Source organism: Entelurus aequoreus, linkage group LG14, assembly GCF_033978785.1.
Source record: "Entelurus aequoreus isolate RoL-2023_Sb linkage group LG14, RoL_Eaeq_v1.1, whole genome shotgun sequence".
Lineage (NCBI taxonomy): Eukaryota > Metazoa > Chordata > Actinopteri > Syngnathiformes > Syngnathidae > Entelurus > Entelurus aequoreus.
This window is the reverse complement of record NC_084744.1, coordinates 55437245-55457244: the sequence shown is the minus strand read 5'-3', so window position 1 is coordinate 55457244 and position 20000 is coordinate 55437245. Positions and strand designations below refer to the sequence as shown.

At 40.1% G+C, this 20000-nt stretch overlaps 1 pseudogene; it reads right to left on the bottom strand.

Annotated features, from left to right (window-relative positions):
* The window catches only part of LOC133664302 (unconventional myosin-VIIb-like), an 80858-nt pseudogene that overhangs the window by 3877 nt on the left and 56981 nt on the right, over positions 1–20000 (bottom strand).

Genomic DNA, 20000 nt, shown 5'->3' with positions numbered 1-20000 from the left:
AGCATCGATTAGCTTGCAGTCATGCAGTGACCAAATATGTCTGATTATCACTCCACACAAGTCAATAACATCAACAAAACTCACCTTTGTGTATTCACGCACAACGTTAAAAGTTTGGCGGACAAAATGAGACAGAAAAAGAAGTGGCATAAAACACGTCCTAGAAAGTCGGAGAAAGTTATACATTGTAAACAAACTAAGGTGAGTTCAAGGACCGCCAAAATTAGTAGGACAAAACGGCGCTCGCCAAATACTCGAATCAGTGAAGCATGTTTAATACAAACAGTGTGCTTTATAACAATTAGGGAGGTTTGTGTCATGTTTGTCCTCCTACAGTAACCATATTAAAACAAAAAATATATATTTTTTCCCCTCATCTTTTTCCATTTTTCATACATTTTTGAAAAAGCTTCAGAGAGCCACTAGGGCGGCGCTAAAGAGCCGCATGCGGCTCTAGAGCCGCGGGTTGCCGACCCCTGGTCTAATAGAATGTTGTGGCAAATTTAAGGATTTTTCTTTTCCAGGGACCATGTTTTGTATTTAACAAATAGTTTTGGTAACACTTTAGTATGGGGAACATATGAACTATTAATTAGTTGCTTATTAACATGCAAATTAGTAACATATTGGCGGTTAATTAGTCATTATTAAGTACTTATTAATGCCTAATTCTGCCTGGCCTTATTATACAACCAGTAAGCCATTAACTAAGAGTCTTCCCTAACCCTAACGGTCAGAATAATTGTATCTAAGTTATCATACATACGTGTATGTATGTATGAAATCTTTCGTACTGGTATATAAAATATGTAAACATATTTATTTCTTCTAAAATGTGAAATTCCTTCATTTATTTCTATAGCCCGGAAAATACGGTATATAAAAACAGCATCTGTGTGGGATTCCTTACCTTCTCTCACTTTTTTCCCTTTCTTAGGGGCTTCGGAAGTCTCCCTTAAACTGTCAAAGAAATATTTCTGCTCATTCAAGCTCAGCACCTGAGGTTATGTAAGGTAGGGGTCATGACACAGACAACACAAACTTACACACAGGAAAAATGTAGATTTTGCAGGAAGTCATGTCAAAATGTACCCTATGTGATGTTTTCAAATACAGGCCGTAGCCATCGGGCAAGCTCAGTTTGAGTTGAGTGGCAATGCTGCCGCACAGGTCTTGGATTGTAGTTGTAGACGTCACTTCGATTAACTGCAAACACAGAAGAACCTCAAAGTAATACACAGAGTGGATCCTCGACCATTTTCGGCCCGTATATTTGTGTCTTTTTTGGGAAAATATGCCCATTTATTGCTTTTTCTCTCCAGAAATAGGAAGTTTTGTCGCGGAAAACCCACAGTGCTGTGAAATGGTATTTGCACCCTTTGCAAATTCTTATTTTTTTAAAATATATTTCCCATTTTAATGTTTATCTAATTTATATGCTCGACAAAGACAATCAAAGTAAACAGAAAATGTTGGTTTTTTTAAATGGTGATTTACAATTAGGGTTGTCCCGATACCAATACTTTGGTACCAGTACCAAAATGTACACTACCGTTCAAAAGTTTGGGGTCACATTGAAATGTCCTTATTTTTGAAGGAAAAGCACTGTACTTTTCAATGAAGATAACTTTAAACTAGTCTTAACTTTAAAGAAATACACTCTATACATTGCTAATGTGGTAAATGACTATTCTAGCTGCAAATCTCTGGTTTTTGGTGCGATATCTACATAGGTGTGTAGAGGCCCATTTCCAGCAACTATCACTCCAGTGTTCTAATGGTACAATGTGTTTGCTCATTGGCTCAGAAGGCTAATTGATGATTAGAAAACCCTTGTGCAATCATGTTCACACATCTGAAAACAGTTGAGCTCGTTACAGAAGCTACAAAACTGACCTTCCTTTGAGCAGATTGAGTTTCTGGAGCATCACATTTGTGGGGTCAATTGAACGCTCAAAATGGCCAGAAAAAGAGAACTTTCATCTGAAACTCGACAGTCTATTCTTGTTCTTAGAAATGAAGGCTATTCCACAAAATTGTTTGGGTGACCCCAAACTTTTGAACAGTAGTGTATTTCGATACTTTCCTAAATAAAGGGGACCACAAAAAATGTCATTATTGGCTTTATTTTAACAAAAAATCTTAGGGTACATTAAACATATGTTTATTATTAGAGATGTCCAATAATATCGGCCTGCCGATATTATTGGCCGACAAATGCTTTCAAATGTAATATCGGAAATTATCGGTATCGTTTTTTTATTATCGGTATCGTTTTTGTTTTTTTAATCAAATCAACATAAAAAACACAAGATACACTTACAATTAGTGCACCAACCCAAAAAACCTCCCACAAAAGGGTTGTTTCTTTCTGTTATTAATATTCTGGTTCCTACATTATATATCAATATATATCAATACAGTCTGCAAGGGATACAGTCCGTAAGCACACATGATTGTGCGTGCTGCTGGTCCACTAATAGTACTAACCTTTAACAGTTAATTTTACTCATTTTCATTCATTACTAGTTTCTATGTAACTGTTTTTACTTTCTTTTTTATTCAAGAAAATGTTTTTAATTTATTTATCTTATTTTATTTATTTATTTTTTTTAAAGGACTTTGTCTTCACCATAACTGGTTGTCCAAGTTAGGCATAATAATGTGTTAAGTCCACGACTGTATATATCGGTATCGGTTGATATCGGTATCAGTAATTAAAGAATTGGACAATATCGGATATCGGCAAAAAGCCATTATCGGACATCCCTATTTATTATTGCAAGTTTGTCCTTAAATAAAATAGTGAACATACAAGACAACTTGTCTTTTATTAGTAAGTAAGCAAACAAAGGCTCCTAATTTAGCTGCTGGCATATGCAGTAACATATTGTGTCATTTTCCATTCTATTATTTTGTCAACATTATGAAGGACAAGTGGTATAAAATAATCATTAATCTACTTGTTCATTTACTGTTAATATCTGCTTACTTTCTCTTTTAACATGTTCTATCTACACTTCTGTTCAAATGTAATAATCACTTATTCTTCTGTTGTTTGAATGCTTTACATTAGTTTTGGATGATACCACAAATTTGGGTTTTGATCCGATACCAAGTAGTTACAGGATCATACATTGGTCATATTCAAAGTCCTCATGTGTCCAGGGACATATTTCCTGAGTTTATAAACATGATATATAATTTAAAAAAACGAAAAAAGATTGTGTGATGCCAAAAAATATCGATGTAATCATAATAGCATCGACAAGATACGCTCCTGTACTTGGTATCATTACAGTGGATGTTAGGTTAGGCGTTTGTTTACATTGTGACGCCGGTGAGCTACGGTGTGTAGTGAAGCATGTTTAGCTAGTCCTCGTCCTGCAGGGATGATACTTGTAAGAAACTCACTTTATTTGTCGCCATGGAGACAAGGATTAGTAATTTAGAAGTAGCTAAAACACTTTAGCCAGTAGCTAGCTAGCCATGTCTTAAAGCACCTCTTCCTGAGGGTGTTTCAGTGTTAGAACTTCACCTTTATAGTCAGTTTTTAAGCCAAAATGCGTCCGTTCTCCCTTTTCTGTCTACACACTGTGTCTGCTTGTAAGTACTCTGTGTGTGCGCGCTGCCGAACATGCTCCTCTGCTCGTAAAACAAGCAATGTCACGACGTGACGACGACAGGAGGGAGGGGGACCTGTGCTTTTTAGAGGTGGTATAGTACCGAATCTGATTCATTAGTATCGCGGTACTATACTTGTACCGGTATACCGTACAACCCTATTTACAATATAACTAAAACAATTCATACTTACTAAACCGTGTGATGCCTGTAGGAGTTTGTTTAAGGGACAAAAGCTATCCAAACCTACCTGGCCCTATGTGAAGAAAGTCATTGTTAAACCATGAATTAACTGTTGCTCATTTCACTTTCACTGACCACACCCAGACCTGATTACCTCCAGACCTGTTCAATCAACAAATCACTTAAATAGAACCTGTCTGGCCAAAAGATCTCAAGAAGCTGCAACAAATTGCCCACGCTCCGAAAGAAAGTCAAGAACAGATGGAAAAAAATAAAGTGAGTGACATCCATCAGTCTGGAAAAGGGTTACAAAGCCATTTCTGAAGCCGTTATCCACAAAAATGGGGAAAACATGAAACGGCGGTAAACCTTCCGAGAAGTGGCCGGCCTACAAAAAACTACCCCGGAGATGCAGGGCACCTCCACAAGCATGTGTGCATTAACGGCGGCGTGAAAGATGAGGTGTGGAAGCGTGCAGAAGAACTCCACAAGCGTCCAACCTATCACCAGCGAGTAACAGTGATAAGAAGACAAAGATCCTTACCCTTTCCATCCTTTGTAACCGAGCTACTGTGTGGAACAATTTCCCTTGTGGATCATTAAAGTTTGTCTAAGTCTAATTACCCTTTCCAGCCTTTGTAACTGAGCTACTGTGTGGAACAATTTCCCTTGCGGATCGTTAAAGTTTGTCTAAGTCTAAGTCTAATTACCCTTTCCATCCTTTGTAACTGAGCTACTGTGTGGAACAATTTCCCTTGTGGATCATTAAAGTTTGTCTAAGTCTAAGTCTAATTACCCTTTCCATCCTTTGTAACTGAGCTACTGTGTGGAACAATTTCCCTTGTGGATCATTAAAGTGTGTCTAAGTCTAATGACCCTTTCCATCCTTTGTAACTGAGCTACTGTGTGGAACAATTTCCCTTGTGGATCATTAAAGATTGTCTAAGTCTAATTACCCTTTCCATCCTTTGTACCTGAGCTACTTTGTGGAACAATTTCCCTTGTGGATCGTTAAAGTTTGTCTAAGTCTAAGTCTAAATACCCTTTCCATCCTTTGTAACTGAGCTACTGTGTGGAACAATTTCCTTTGTGGCTCATTAGAGTTTGTCTAAGTCTAATTACCCTTTCCATCCTTTGTGACTGAGCTACTGTGTGGAACAATTTCCCTTGTGGATCATTAAAGTTGGTCTAAGTTTAATTACCCTTTCCATCCTTCGTAACTGAGCTACTGTGTGGAACAATTTCCCTTGTGGATCATTAAAGTTTGTCTAAGTCTAATTACCCTTTCCATCCTTCGTAACTGAGCTACTGTGTGGAACAATTTCCCTTGTGGCTCAATAAAGTTTGTCTAAGTCTAATTAATTACCCGTTCTATCCTTTGTAACTGAGCTACTGTGTGGAACAATTTCCCTTGTGGATCATTAAAGTTTGTCTAAGTCTAATTACCCTTTCCATCCTTTGTAACTGAGCTACTACTGTGTGGAACAATTTCCCTTGTGGATCATTAAAGTTGGTCTAAGTCTAATTACCCTTTCCATCCTTTGTAACTGAGCTACTACTGTGTGGAACAATTTCCCTTGTGGATCATTAAAGATTGTCTAAGTCTAATTACCCTTTCCATCCTTTGTACCTGAGCTACTTTGTGGAACAATTTCCCTTGTGGATCGTTAAAGTTTGTCTAAGTCTAAGTCTAAATACCCTTTCCATCCTTTGTAACTGAGCTACTGTGTGGAACAATTTCCCTTGCGGATCGTTAAAGTTTGTCTAAGTCTAAGTCTAATTACCCTTTCTATCCTTTGTAACCGAGCTACTGTGTGGAATAATTTCCCTTGTGGATCATTAAAGTTTGTCTAAGTCTAATTACCCTTTCCAGCCTTTGTAACTGAGCTACTGTGTGGAACAATTTCCCTTGCGGATCGTTAAAGTTTGTCTAAGTCTAAGTCTAATTACCCTTTCCATCCTTTGTAACTGAGCTACTGTGTGGAACAATTTCTCTTCCGGATCGTTAAAGTTTGTCTAAGTCTAAGTCTAATTACCCTTTCCATCCTTTGTAACTGAGCTACTGTGTGGAACAATTTCCCTTGTGGATCATTAAAGTTTGTCTAAGTCTAATTACCCTTTCCATCCTTTGTAACTGAGCTACTACTGTGTGGAACAATTTCCCTTGTGGATCATTAAATTTGGTCTAAGTCTAATTACCCTTTCCATCCTTTGTAACTGAGCTACTGTGTGGAACAATTTCCCTTGCGGATCGTTAAAGTTTGTCTAAGTCTAAGTCTAATTACCCTTTCCATCCTTTGTAACTGAGCTACTGTGTGGAACAATTTCTCTTCCGGATCGTTAAAGTTTGTCTAAGTCTAAGTCTAATTACCCTTTCCATCCTTTGTAACTGAGCTACTGTGTGGAACAATTTCTCTTCCGGATCATTAAAGTTTGTCTAAGTCTAAGTCTAATTACCCTTTCTATCCTTTGTAACCGAGCTACTGTGTGGAATAATTTCCCTTGTGGATCATTAAAGTTTGTCTAAGTCTAATTACCCTTTCCAGCCTTTGTAACTGAGCTACTGTGTGGAACAATTTCCCTTGCGGATCGTTAAAGTTTGTCTAAGTCTAAGTCTAATTACCCTTTCCATCCTTTGTAACTGAGCTACTGTGTGGAACAATTTCTCTTCCGGATCGTTAAAGTTTGTCTAAGTCTAAGTCTAATTACCCTTTCCATCCTTTGTAACTGAGCTACTGTGTGGAACAATTTCCCTTGTGGATCATTAAAGTTTGTCTAAGTCTAAGTCTAATTACCCTTTCCATCCTTTGTAACTGAGCTACTGTGTGGAACAATTTCCCTTGTGGATCATTAAAGTGTGTCTAAGTCTAATGACCCTTTCCATCCTTTGTAACTGAGCTACTGTGTGGAACAATTTCCCTTGTGGATCATTAAAGATTGTCTAAGTCTAATTACCCTTTCCATCCTTTGTACCTGAGCTACTTTGTGGAACAATTTCCCTTGTGGATCGTTAAAGTTTGTCTAAGTCTAAGTCTAAATACCCTTTCCATCCTTTGTAACTGAGCTACTGTGTGGAACAATTTCCTTTGTGGCTCATTAGAGTTTGTCTAAGTCTAATTACCCTTTCCATCCTTTGTGACTGAGCTACTGTGTGGAACAATTTCCCTTGTGGATCATTAAAGTTGGTCTAAGTTTAATTACCCTTTCCATCCTTCGTAACTGAGCTACTGTGTGGAACAATTTCCCTTGTGGATCATTAAAGTTTGTCTAAGTCTAATTACCCTTTCCATCCTTTGTACCTGAGCTACTTTGTGGAACAATTTCCCTTGTGGATCGTTAAAGTTTGTCTAAGTCTAAGTCTAAATACCCTTTCCATCCTTTGTAACTGAGCTACTGTGTGGAACAATTTCCTTTGTGGCTCATTAGAGTTTGTCTAAGTCTAATTACCCTTTCCATCCTTTGTGACTGAGCTACTGTGTGGAACAATTTCCCTTGTGGATCATTAAAGTTGGTCTAAGTTTAATTACCCTTTCCATCCTTTGTGACTGAGCTACTGTGTGGAACAATTTCCCTTGTGGATCATTAAAGTTGGTCTAAGTTTAATTACCCTTTCCATCCTTCGTAACTGAGCTACTGTGTGGAACAATTTCCCTTGTGGATCATTAAAGTTTGTCTAAGTCTAATTACCCTTTCCATCCTTCGTAACTGAGCTACTGTGTGGAACAATTTCCCTTGTGGCTCAATAAAGTTTGTCTAAGTCTAATTAATTACCCGTTCTATCCTTTGTAACTGAGCTACTGTGTGGAACAATTTCCCTTGTGGATCATTAAAGTTTGTCTAAGTCTAATTACCCTTTCCATCCTTTGTAACTGAGCTACTACTGTGTGGAACAATTTCCCTTGTGATCTTTAAAGTTGGTCTAAGTCTAATTACCCTTTCCATCCTTTGTAACTGAGCTACTACTGTGTGGAACAATTTCCCTTGTGGATCATTAAAGATTGTCTAAGTCTAATTACCCTTTCCATCCTTTGTACCTGAGCTACTTTGTGGAACAATTTCCCTTGTGGATCGTTAAAGTTTGTCTAAGTCTAAGTCTAAATACCCTTTCCATCCTTTGTAACTGAGCTACTGTGTGGAACAATTTCCCTTGCGGATCGTTAAAGTTTGTCTAAGTCTAAGTCTAATTACCCTTTCTATCCTTTGTAACCGAGCTACTGTGTGGAATAATTTCCCTTGTGGATCATTAAAGTTTGTCTAAGTCTAATTACCCTTTCCAGCCTTTGTAACTGAGCTACTGTGTGGAACAATTTCCCTTGCGGATCGTTAAAGTTTGTCTAAGTCTAAGTCTAATTACCTTTTCCATCCTTTGTAACTGAGCTACTGTGTGGAACAATTTCTCTTCCGGATCGTTAAAGTTTGTCTAAGTCTAAGTCTAATTACCCTTTCCATCCTTTGTAACTGAGCTACTGTGTGGAACAATTTCCCTTGTGGATCATTAAAGTTTGTCTAAGTCTAATTACCCTTTCCATCCTTTGTAACTGAGATTCTACTGTGTGGAACAATTTCCCTTGTGGATCATTAAATTTGGTCTAAGTCTAATTACCCTTTCCATCCTTTGTAACTGAGCTACTGTGTGGAACAATTTCCCTTGCGGATCGTTAAAGTTTGTCTAAGTCTAATTACCCTTTCCATCCTTTGTAACTGAGCTACTGTGTGGAACAATTTCTCTTCCGGATCGTTAAAGTTTGTCTAAGTCTAAGTCTAATTACCCTTTCCATCCTTTTTAACTGAGCTACTGTGTGGAACAATTTCCCTTGTGGATCACTAAAGTTTGTCTAAGTCTAAGTCTAATTACCCTTTCCATCCTTTGTAACTGAGCTACTGTGTGGAACAATTTCCCTTGTGGATCGTTAAAGTTTGTCTAAGTCTAAGTCTAATTACCCTTTCCATCCTTTGTAACCGAGCTACTGTGTGGTACAATTTCCCTTGCGGATCGTTAAAGTTTGTCTAAGTCTAAGTCTAATTACCCTTTCTATCCTTTGTAACCGAGCTACTGTGTGGAATAATTTCCCTTGTGGATCATTAAAGTTTGTCTAAGTCTAATTACCCTTTCCAGCCTTTGTAACTGAGCTACTGTGTGGAACAATTTCCCTTGCGGATCGTTAAAGTTTGTCTAAGTCTAAGTCTAATTACCCTTTCCATCCTTTGTAACTGAGCTACTGTGTGGAACAATTTCTCTTCCGGATCGTTAAAGTTTGTCTAAGTCTAAGTCTAATTACCCTTTCCATCCTTTGTAACTGAGCTACTGTGTGGAACAATTTCCCTTGTGGATCATTAAAGTTTGTCTAAGTCTAATTACCCTTTCCATCCTTTGTAACTGAGCTACTACTGTGTGGAACAATTTCCCTTGTGGATCATTAAATTTGGTCTAAGTCTAATTACCCTTTCCATCCTTTGTAACTGAGCTACTGTGTGGAACAATTTCCCTTGTGGATCGTTAAAGTTTGTCTAAGTCTAAGTCTAATTACCCTTTCCATCCTTTGTAACCGAGCTACTGTGTGGAACAATTTCCCTTGTGGATCATTAAAGTTTGTCTAAGTCTAATTACCCTTTCCATCCTTTGTAACCGAGCTACTGTGTGGAACAATTTCCCTTGTGGATCATTAAAGTTTGTCTAAGTCTAATTACCCTTTCCATTCTTTGTAACTGAGCTACTGTGTGGAACAATTTCCCTTGTGGATCATTAAAGTTTGTCTAAGTCTAAGTCTAAATACCCTTTTCATCCTTTGTAACTGAGCTACTGTGTGGAACAATTGCCCTTGTGGATCGTTAAAGTTTGTCTAAGTCTATGTCTAATTACCCTTTCCATCCTTTGTAACCGAGCTACTGTGTGGAACAATTTCCCTTGCGGATTATTAAAGTTTGTCTAAGTCTAAGTCTAAATACCCTTTTCATCCTTTGTAACTGAGCTACTGTGTGGAACAATTTCCCTTGTGGATCATTAAAGTTTGTCTAAGTCTAATTACCCTTTCCATTCTTTGTAACTGAGCTACTGTGTGGAACAATTTCCCTTGTGGATCATTAAAGTTTGTCTAAGTCTAAGTCTAAATACCCTTTTCATCCTTTGTAACTGAGCTACTGTGTGGAACAATTTCCCTTGTGGATCATTAAAGTTTGTCTAAGTCTAATTACCCTTTCCATTCTTTGTAACTGAGCTACTGTGTGGAACAATTTCCCTTGTGGATCACTAAAGTTTGTCTAAGTCTAAGTCTAATTACCCTTTCCATCCTTTGTAACTGAGCTACTGTGTGGAACAATTTCCCTTGTGGATCATTAAAGTTTGTCTAAGTCTAATTACCCTTTCCAGCCTTTGTATCTGAGCTACTGTGTGGAACAATTTCCCTTGTGGATCATTAAAGTTTGTCTAAGTCTAAGTCTAAATACCCTTTTCATCCTTTGTAACTGAGCTACTGCGTGGAACAATTTCCCTTGTGGATCATTAAAGTTTGTCTAAGTCTAAGTCTAATTACCCTTTCCATCCTTTGTAACTGAGCTACTGTGTGGAACAATTTCCCTTGTGGCTCAATAAAGTTTGTCTAAGTCTAATAGAATCTAAATATGTGCTCTTTCTTCCTATTTAATGCATGGATACAAACGACAGTCAAACAGCACACGTTATCTTTTTTAAAAAAGGGACAAAAGGTAAAAAGGAGGGTCTTGTGGCTTACATCATTGGAGTCATTGGGGAAGTGGATCTTATGGAAAATGTGCCTGCTGTTTTGCTGGATGGCATCCACTTCTACCAGGTGCGGAGGATGCTTCCTGGGCTCCTTGCTGAGCAAACAGGAGACAAATGTTTACATTAGGCAAGGTGAAATATTTAGGGAGAATCCCGAGTAGGTTAGTGCCATATCTTTGGATTTAGAATGTGTGAGTGAGCTCATTTAGTACAAAATCCAAAACCGAGTGAAGTTGGCACGTTGTGTAAATGGTAAATAAAAAGAGAATACAATGATTTGCAAATCCTTTTCAACCTATATTCAATTGAATAGACTGCAAAGACAAGATACTTAACGTTCGAACTGGTAAACTTTGTTATTTTTTGCAAATATTAGCTCATGTGGAATTTTATGGCTGCAACATGTTTCAAAGAAGCTGGCACAAGTGGCAAAAAAGACTGAGAAAGTCATCAAATTTATTTGGAACATCCCACAGGTGAACAAGGCTAATTGGGAACAGGTGGGTGCCATGATTGGGTATAAAAGCAGCTTCCGTGAAATGCTCAGTCGTTCAACAAACAAGGACGGGGCGAGGGTCACCACTTTGTCAACAAATGCGTGAGCAAATTGTTGAACAGTTTAAGAACAACATTTCTCAACCAGCTATTGCAAGGAATTTAGGGATTTCACCGTCTACGGTCCGTAATATCATCAAAAGGTTCGGAGAATCTGGAGAAATCACTGCACGTAAGCGACGATATTACGGACCTTCGATCCCTCAGGCGGTACTGCATCAAAAAGCGACATCGGCGTGTAAAGGATATCACCACATGGGCTCAGGAACACTGCAGAAAACCACTGTCGGTAACTACAGTTCGTCGCGACATCTGTAAGTGCAAGTTAAAGCTATGCTATGCAAAAGCGAAAGCCATTTATCAACAACACCCAGAAACGCCGCCCAAGCTCATCTTAAGATGGACTGATACAAAGTGGAAAAGTGTTCTCTGGTCCGACGAGTCCACATTTCAAATTGTTTTTGGAAACTGTGGACGTCGTGTCCTCCGGACCAAAGAGGAAAAGAACCATCCGGACTGTTCTAGGCGCAAAGTTTTAAAGCCAGCATCTGTGATGGAATTGGGGTGTATTAGTGCTCAAGACATGGGTAACTTACACATCTGTGAAGGCACCATTAATGCTGAAAGGTTTTGGAACAACATATGGTGCCATCCAAGCAACGTTTCCATGGACGCCCCTGCTTATTTCAATGCCAAGCCACGTGTTACAACAGCGTGGCTTTGTAGTTAAAGAGTGCGGGTACTAGACTGGCCTGCCTGTAGTCCAGACCTGTCTCCCATTGAAAATGTGTGGCGCATTATGAAGCCTAAAATAGCCCAACGGAGACCCCAGGACTGTTGAACAACTTAAGCTGTACATCAAGCAAGAATGGGAAAGAATTCCACCTGAAAAGCTTCAAAAATTGGTCTCCTCAGTTCCCAAACGTTTACTGAGTGTTGTTAAAAGGAAAGGCCATGTAACACAGTGGTAAAAATGCTGCCATTAAATTCTAAGTCAATGATTATTTGCCAAAAAAATTAAGTTCCTCAGATCGAACATTAAATATCTTGTCTTTGCAGTCTATTCAATTGAATATAAGTTGAAAAGGATTAGCAAATCATTGTATTCTCTTTTTATTTACCATTTACACAACGTGCCAACTTCACTGGTTTAGGTCTAAAAGTGATCTTTCAACTCCGGTCTGACCTGCGCATCTCCTGGAGCCTCTGCAGACATCCCGAAGCCAAAAGCTCCTTGGGTCGGGACTCGAGGAAACGGCGAGTGTGTCTCATCAAATACTGACCGGGCGGGAACAAGCCCGTGCACAACCACATCAGCTGCCACCCGCGCTCCACGCTCAGCCTGCGGGCACGAAAGGGTCCCACGGTTTTTAGCGGCGCTCGTGCATCGGGGAGAAATCCCGATATGAAAACAAGCACCTGTTGTTGTTGCTGGTCATCTGCCTCATGATCTGACAGTAGATCTCATCCTGCAGATCTTGGTGTTGGGTGGCCGGGCCAAAGATCTGGTCCGTCAAATCGACCGGACTGCGGATCTGCTTGATGGCGTAGTCGCCCATGTACTTCAGGATAGGTAAGCAACCTTGGTTAAGGACTCTGACTGGAAAAATTTAAAAAAACAACAACGATACTCTGCACAATCGGGCACCGATACTGGTTGTGAGGATATCAGTGAAGGCGTTGCAGGCGAGGTAGCTGAGCTCGGAGTTGCGGACCAGGTTCTTCAGCAGCGGCTGCTTCATGGTTTCTTTGGTAGACACCCACAACCTCTCTTTTCCGAGAGGTCTGCGGAATGCGGGAACACCGAGGGGTTAGGTTTTAAAAAGAGACATGACAAGTACTCGTGTCCAGTCACTGAACCCATTTATTTTCTTTCTGTACCGTATTTTTCGGACTATAAGGCGCACTTAAAATCCTTTCACTTTCTCAAAACTCAACGGTGCGCCTTATAACCCGGTGCGCCTAATGTACGGCATAATAACCGGGCTTTCTGCTCCGCCGCTCCCAGTGTGTGGAACACCCTCCCTGACCACCTGAGGGCACCACAGACTGTGGATGCTTTTTAAAAAAAGGCTTAAAAACCCTTCTTTTTAAAAAAGCATTTTTTTTAGATATATGCATACTAGTTTTAGTTATTTGGCTATTCTAGTTTTTATTTTTATTTATTTTTTATTATCTTTTTAATACACTGTAGCACTTTACAAATCTATTATTATTATTAGGGACCGAATGTCCCTTTGGGACAGAGGACCCTATTGTTATTGTAATGTTTTATTATTATTACAACCGCCTCTTTGAGCTGTAATTTGACCCCCTTAACATGCTTCAAAACTCACCATATTTGACACACACATCAGGACTGGCGAAAGTTGCCATCTAATAAAAAAACCAAACCCCAAAACTCAAAATTACGCTCTAGCGCCCCCTAGGAAAAAACACAGACAAAACTGCCTGTAACTTCCAATAGGAATGTCGTAAAGACATGAAACAAAAACCTCTATGTAGGTCTTACTTACACCTAGATTTCATACACTGACATCTTTCAGCAAAAATCAACAGGAAGTTTGCAATTTCCCTTTCAATACAAAATTTTAGTAAAAACAGTCACTTTTGCCTCTTTGAGCTGTAATTTGACCCCCTTAACATGCTTCAAAACTCACCATATTTGACACACACATCAGGACTGGCGAAAGTTGCCATCTAATAAAAAAACAAACCCCAAAACTCAAAATTACGCTCTACCGCCCCCTAGGAAAAAACACAGACAAAACTGCCTGTAACTTCCAATAGGAATGTCGTAAAGACATGAAACAAAAACCTCTATGTAGGTCTTACTTACACCTAGATTTCATACACTGACATCTTTCAGCAAAAATCAACAGGAAGTTTGCAATTTCCCTTTCAATACAAAATTTTAGTAAAAACAGTCACTTTTGCCTCTTTGAGCTGTAATTTGACCCCCTTAACATGCTTCAAAACTCACCAAACTGGACAAACACACCAGGACTGGCGAAAATTGCGACCTAATAAAAAAAACCAACCCCAAAACTCAAAATTGCGCTCTAGCGCCCCCTAGGAAGAAAACACAGACACAACTGCTCCTAGGAAGAAAACTCAGACAAAACTGCCTGTAACTTCCAGTAGGGATGTCGAAGCAAAAATCAACAGGAAGTTTGCAATTACCCCTTCAAAATAAAAGTTTTGTAAAAACCAGTCACCTTTTTTCAAACATTATCTCCTCTGAGCGCGTTTGTCGTGTCAGCTTCAAACTAGCACAGGAGAGAGATTGAACCCTTCTGATTAAAAGTTGATGAAAGAGATTTAATTACTGCTCCGGTTTGGATTTTATGAGCCCTCAAAGTCGGTCCCGTCCATCGCTGCTTTCAGCTTTAATTATTATTCATTCTGGTTGCACTTACCGACCTCAAAGCTATTTTATTTGGTACATGGTGTAATGATTAGTTAAAAGTTAAAGTACCAATGATTGTCACACACACACTAGGTGTGGTGAAATTTGTCCTCTGCATGTGACCCATCCCCTTGTTCACCCCCCTGGGAGGTGAGGGGAGCAGTGGGCAGCAGCAGTGGCCGCGCCCGGGAATCCCTTTTGGTGATTTAACCCCCCAATTCCAAACCTTGATGCTGAGTGCCAAGCAGGGAGGCAATGGCTCCCATTTTTGTATAGTCTTTGGTATGAACTCACAACCTACCGATCTCACTCTAACCACAAGGCCACTGAGTAGGTTAAGTGTGACCAGTAGATGGCAGTCTAACATACGAGATAAATAGGTGTAGACTGCGAGATGACGCCAGTAAACAACACCAAAACTTTAAATGTTCCATTGAGAATATAGAACATTACACACGGCGCTCAAAAATATGTCAACATGTTTTTAGTACGACTTTGGTAAGCTATGAAGCCACACCGCTTGATGGATTGTCGGCGCATTAAACATACGAGTCCAGGGTGAACCCCGCCTACCGCCCGAATGCAGCTGAGAAAGGCTCCAGCACCCCCTGCGATCCCAAAAGGGACAAGCGGTAGAAAACGGATGGATATTATTATGGTGTGTGTATAAGGTAAGACATTATCTGGCGTTTTGTTTCGCAATATTATGCAAAAGCAACTTTTCTTACCTTCTGGTACCTGCTGATCTGTATTTGGGATCTGCATAAGTCCTGAAAACTTGCGCAAGTCCGCCTTTGTGGTCGATTAGCTTCTTATTTTTCTCTACCTTCTTATGTGGCATTCATCTTCCGCTGTTGCCATTTCTAATATAAAGTAGCGTAGTTAGTTTAACTTTTCTTACCTTCTGGTACCTGCTGATCCGTATTTGGGATCTGCATAAGTCCTGAAAATTTGCGCAAGTCCGCCTTTGTAGTCGATAAGCGTCTTCTTTTTCTCTATCTTCTCGTTATGGGACATTCATCCTCCACTGTTGCCATTTCTAATATAAAGTAGTGTAAAGTTCTTACTTATATCTGTCAGTGAACTCGCCATGAAAGCGCTAAAACATACCGGTGTGGTGAGTGTACATTATTCACCCGAGGAACTTTAGTTATTAGAGGGTTCCGGTCGGACCTTTTTTTCACGGGACACATTTCCGGCGTTATTGTTGCACTATTGAGGCACGGATGAGGAGATGCTGCTCATTGTTGATTGAAGTAAAGTCTGAATGTCATTAAAACAGTTAGCGCCATCTTTTGACACTTCTTCCACTCCCGTCCTTGCACGCTACACCACTATGTAAATAATCCTGAAGAGACGCTCAGAAAATGGTCTGTAAAACATAATCAGTGTTTCCCACACATTCATTTATTTGTGGCGGCCCGCCACGAAAGAATTACGTGCGCCACAAATATATAAAAAAAAAAAATATATATATATATATTTTTTTTTTTTTTTTTTTTTTTTTTTTGTCCTGTCCAGCTTCTCAGGCAACTCATATAGTTGATGTAGATGCCCATATAGGCTGTTCAGATTTACTTTACAAAAGAGAAGTGTAGGATACTTCTCTTGTTGCCTTACTTGTATTTGACCACTACGGTTTTCTGTTTATTTGTTACTGACTGTGGCAGGACACCTCTGCCTCTGTTTCACTTTATGTTGCTGGTAAATAATATGGTTGTAGTAGTAGGCTAAAGTTAAATTATTTAGTATGCACTAATTAAAGGGGCAGAGCTTAAAGAGACATTTTAGCTTTTATATTTTATAAGATATATTTTTTGTAAGAACCACAATTAAATATATTTCAGTGAATAACTTATTGTTCAAATCTGTATATAAATGTGTACATAAAATGTTGTAATTATATTGTAAAATGGATGGATGGATGGATGGATGGACGTTTAAAACAAAACTGTTATTATTAATTAGTAAGTATAAATTTTTTGAGCCTTTTTAGAGAAAATCATATCATTGTAGTAAATTATGCAAATTACTCGACGATGTCATGGTGACCACGCCCATAGCCACGCCCCCACCGCCACAGGTATCTTGGCAGTTTATGGGAAGCACTGATAATCTATGCAACATTTGGACCAAAGAACCACCATCACATGTTATGTAGACCACAAGATAGTGTTTTACATTCATAAAAAAATCATAACATGACCCCTTTAATGCGCCTTACGTATGAAAATAGCCGCTCATCGGCAGTGCACCTTTTAAATCCGGAGCGCCCTATGGTCCGAAAAAATACGGTAATTAAAAATAGTACCTGAAATTGTCGAGTGCAAACTCCCTTAAAGAGATTGGAGCCACGGTTTCTTCTCTCTGGGGCCCACTTTGTGTCGCAGATTGCCGGTGGCCTGGACTGAGCAGTTCCTGATTGGGTCAGAAACAATAGAACCAACATGAGACTTCATTTCTTAGACCCCTTCCTATAGAATGTGTGCAATGCAAAGTAAATGATTGGATGTTGCACTAATTTCACCTTTAACACAAAGCTCAAATGTTCAGGTAGCTTTGCTATATTGGCCTACAAAGTGGACTAGTTTGAGCGGTTTTAATGCACAAAATGTATCTTAGTGGAATCGAGCCTGCATTCTTCAATTTTTCTGCATGTGGCCAACAGTGGGAAAGGTTTGGACACCTTTTTCCGAGGTAAATAAAATCTTGTTGAATATACACTACCAGCGTTTCATCAGTGGGTCTACTGAGAGTTGGAAGAAACTGCAACGCGTCCTTATCGACAACACCCGCGTTGTTTGTCTTCTGATTCGTCGCTTCGACCGTGTTCTTGCCAGAGGAATACTTTTGATCCTTCTCTATCATCAGGAGGTCGCCTCGTTTAAACGCCAAGAACCTGGGGTCATCTGTGGAAGCATAAAAGTATGATGTTTATTTATGCGTGCGTCTCTATAAATTGTTAGCAGACTCCTACCTGATTTATTGGAATCCTGCTGAGCCAGCGCAAATATTGAACGGGCTCGCAGTCCACTCAGGTTTTGCTCCACGACTGCAAGCAGGTCATCAGCTTCCCCACACTTTAGAACAAATTCCCCTCGGACCGTGGATACACTTATCGACTGGTTACTGGCAGGGCCGTCGCTAGAAAAAAAAAAATGTGATTAAACACAAACGACCATGCTGGCAGCAAAGACTTAAAGAGAGAATGTCAGGTTCAAACACTGATGACATCTATTAAACAAGACAAGAAGCAAGGAATTAAACAGAGACAGAATTCAATTTAGCTCAATTGAGAAACATCTGGGCTGACGAAAGATTGTACGCCTCCTCTTTTATTTGGACTTTCCCCGATTACATGGCAACAGCCGTTTCTAAGGGAGGGGGGTCGTAAACAGCCGTCGCCTTTGGTTACAAAACAGTTCAAAGAAAAGGTGCCTGGAGGGGGGTCAGGTCCTGCTTCCTCTCCGCTTTGTAGATCTCGGGTCAAGACAAAATCTTCCCGTGGATTACAATACATCAAAGAAACCGACACCTTCATGTCGCTTCCCATCCTACACAGTGGAGTTTTACAAGCCTTTTGATTGGTAAGATCAGAGACCGCTTTTGTCCTGCTCGCCGGGAACTCATGGCAACACAAAGTTTTGTGATAACTTAGATACAATTATTCTGACAGAGAACCTATGATGAGTGTGAAAGTCTGGTTTCACCGGGTTCTTCTGACCACCAACCACGGACATGACAGCAGCGTTCAGTGTTTCCAACAAGGTTTTATTTTTCAATAAACTGTCTTTCTTGTCCTTTCCAGCCATGTCCAATTTATTCGCTCGCTTTCGCTCACGCTCGTGCTCGCTCTTTCCCCACCTGAGCACACAAATGGTTTCTCTGTCTCTTGCCTTCCACCAACAACAACCCCTCTCCTTCCCGACTGCTGCCTTTAACAGAGCGACAGGTGATCAGACAAACACTCACAGCTGTGTCATCTACGCACCTGCCGCTAATCTCGAGGCCGGTCCTGACACGCCCCGCTTCTCCGCAGGCGCGCAGGCCACGCCCCCCCACAATGAGTTTCATCTATTCTGACTTATAAATGCTACAATGTTGGATGGATACTTGAGTGAAAAATATTTGCCAGAGCGTCAAATCGCATGGTTAATGGAATGTAACTTTACTGTCACTGCACCGAAAAAGTACGACAAAATGTGTTTTCAGTACAGCCCAACTAAGGGGGCCTCAGTTTGGGACCAGGAAAAACCTCAAACTTAATACGTTTTGGCATTAGCTTGCACGCAGTTTTGGGTGTGTCTGTTCGCTAGATTTTTCAGTCTGGCTATGTTGTGACGTCACAGCGAGGCGGACGTACACTATATTGCCAAAAGTATTCGGCCAGCCATCCAAATGAATGAGGGTATAAAATCAAGCACTTAGGCATGGAGACTGTTTCTACAAACAGGTCAATAAGATTAAAACCCCCTGATCTAGACCACAAGGAAGTGTGTTAAACGTAGACTAAAATCATCATAGGTCCCCTTTATAAACTTAAAACCATACCTTAACTTGTGGACTTGGTTGACCTCCAGGTAAGGCAGCTCTAGAAGCTTCTTTTCTTTTCCGTCCATGAACAAGATGCCACTCCAGTTGACTGCCACAATGAACCTGCTTTTGGGCAAAGGCGGTCCTGTGGGCGGAAAGGGGAAGGTCTCAATGCAAACTCTTGATTCAGCACCACCCAGAATGTGGACTGACCTGACGTCATTGTCACTTCAAAAAACTTGGAGAAGTCGACCGCCCATTTCTCTCGAGCGCTGTCGACAAGTTCTCCTTTCACGATGTCTTTGCTGATGCTACTATTGCTGTACGGGCCCTGTTAGTACACACAAAACATTCAGGTGTTGCTCACCTTCATTTAATGATACAGAAACCAATCCGTACTACGCCTTACAATGTACAATATTACGGGTTTTGGCAAGACTCATCGTTCATTTTGACTCTCCCACCTCTAAGTGTGCTGTGCTGATGAGTTGGATCCATTTTCCCATGGACTTGTTTTCGATGAGAGGGGTGGCGATGCAGTCCTCCACCACCTTCTGCATGTTCTCCTTGCTGTAGGCGGAGCCAAACTGGATGTAATAGTGCTTGGCCGCGAGATGGATGTATTCGTCCTCCTGAGAAACATGTCATCGTGTCATTGTTCTTTCTGCGAAACCTAACACCAATGAAGTCGGCACGCTGTGTAAATGGTAAATAAAAACAGAATGCAATGATTTGCTAATCCTTTTCAACTTATATTCAATTGAATAGACTGCAAAGACAAGATATTTAAGTTCGAACTGGAAAACTTTGTTATTTTTTGCAAATATTAGCTCATTTGGAATTTGATGCCTGCAACGTGTTTCAAAAAAGCTGGCACAGGTGGCGAAAAAGACTGAGAAAGTTGAGGAATGCTCATCAAACACTTAATTGGAACATCCCACAGGTGAACAGGGTAAT